The 1,595-nt window shown below is 38.1% G+C and overlaps 1 non-coding gene and 3 pseudogenes across 1 annotated transcript; all 4 read left to right on the top strand.

Moving 5' to 3' along the window:
- The first annotated feature begins 410 nt into the window (after positions 1-410).
- LOC123081174 (uncharacterized) lies at positions 411-485 on the top strand (annotated as a pseudogene).
- Positions 486-848: 363 nt separating this feature from the next.
- LOC123081175 (uncharacterized) lies at positions 849-924 on the top strand (annotated as a pseudogene).
- A 111-nt stretch (positions 925-1,035) lies between these two features.
- LOC123081176 (uncharacterized) lies at positions 1,036-1,111 on the top strand (annotated as a pseudogene).
- Positions 1,112-1,196: 85 nt separating this feature from the next.
- LOC123081146 (small nucleolar RNA SNORD24) lies at positions 1,197-1,279 on the top strand. The gene has a single exon (XR_006438656.1). It is a non-coding gene; the product is annotated as a small nucleolar RNA SNORD24 (small nucleolar RNA).
- The last annotated feature ends 316 nt before the right edge of the window (positions 1,280-1,595 follow it).

The following is a 1,595-nucleotide window of genomic DNA, read 5'->3' as shown; positions in this document are numbered from 1 at the left end:
AAAGAAGATACTAATTTTCTAAACTGTGAATTTGATGTTAATGTCTTATATGTGCGTCTTATATGTCCATTTCATAACATGGTGCGTCTTATATGTGTGTTTGATGTTAACGTCGCTTGTGGTTTTGCAGGGTCCTGAGGCTGCAGCCTGGGCACCATCAGGGTATGCTTCTTCCCTGTCCTGTTTCTTCAGTGCTCAATAGTTGCTTGTGCGACTGCTACTAGTCTTTTATGTAATGCTAAACTAAAATGGGTCTAGTTATACTAATCATTCCATGAAACTTCAGTCTGATTTGCTGGTACTCTAATAGAATCATTGTTTGCTCATGCTCAGAATCATTGTTTGCTCATGCTCAGAATCATTGTTTTACATATGTTACTTGTGATGTTCTGCTGGCTGAGATGTGCATGATCTGGGTGATGAAGAAACTCGTTCGGATTCCCACTGATTTTCATGATTATTACAACCAAATACTTCTGATGGATCATGCCATCTCTTGGACTACATATGTAATCCCTCCGTAAACTAATATAAGGGTGTTTAGAATACTAAACTAGTGATCTAAACACTCTTATATTAGTTTACAGAGGGAGTACTCCTTTATTATTGAGCAAATACTTTCCTTTGATTTTTTGCAAACCTCTTAGCAGTAATTTTTGTATCCTCTTTTTTGTGTTCTGCTGGCTAATGAGATGTGCATTACCTGGGTGATGAAGAAAATCGACGGGTCACGCCATCTCCTGAAGTACATTTGCATATTTTTACTGCTTTAGACTGACTGTACATGCATTCCTTCATTGGTTATGAAACTTATTGCTCATTGTGTTCTGTTGGGTTGAACTGCATGATTCCGGGTGATGAAGAAAATTGTTCGGATTCCCACTGATATTTCATGATTAGTGTAACCAGCTACTTCTGATGGATGATGGCATCTCCTATATTACATTTGCACCGCTTTATGACTGGGTGTACATGCACTCCTTGTGTTGGTCGCAACCTTGTTGCTCTTTGTGTTATATTGGGTCTTTTGCATGCTTCTGCGTGATGAAGAAAATTGTTCGGATTCCCACTGATACTTCATGATTATCACAACCAGCTACTTTTGACAGACCATGCCATTTTGTGCTCTTTAAGAGATTTTGCTCTGTTTTGGGTTTTAATTCATTCAATAGTTTGCTGGTGTTTATTTTCCTTTGAGCCTGTGATGTTATCAAAATATTTGCTACTCTTAATGGGTTTATCCCACTTGATGATCTTAACCACCAAGATCTCTGAGGCTCTTAGTTCTAGTCTAATGTTATCAGTACAGTACATCCGCTGTTGCCAGATTTTCCATGGACTCTGTTTGTTTACTCTGCTAGTGGTTCCAGCATGGCTCTAGAGTACATCTATTCACTCAGATTTATACATTGTTAAAATCGAGGCTTGGGAAGAACTATTTTCTTTGTAGTAATAAGGCAGGAGTTGTTTGTTGCTTCAGTAGGGTGTCATACATTATAATCATCAGCTCATGTCGTCTGGGATCAAACATAGCTTTGAATTTACAAGAGTAAAGATTTATGTGAGAAGTACAAACCATGTTCACTTAGATTTCC

Source organism: Triticum aestivum, chromosome 3D (assembly GCF_018294505.1).
Source record: "Triticum aestivum cultivar Chinese Spring chromosome 3D, IWGSC CS RefSeq v2.1, whole genome shotgun sequence".
In the NCBI taxonomy this organism is placed as follows: domain Eukaryota; kingdom Viridiplantae; phylum Streptophyta; class Magnoliopsida; order Poales; family Poaceae; genus Triticum; species Triticum aestivum.
Note: the sequence above shows the minus strand (reverse complement) of the source record. Positions and strands in the feature narration are given on the sequence as shown.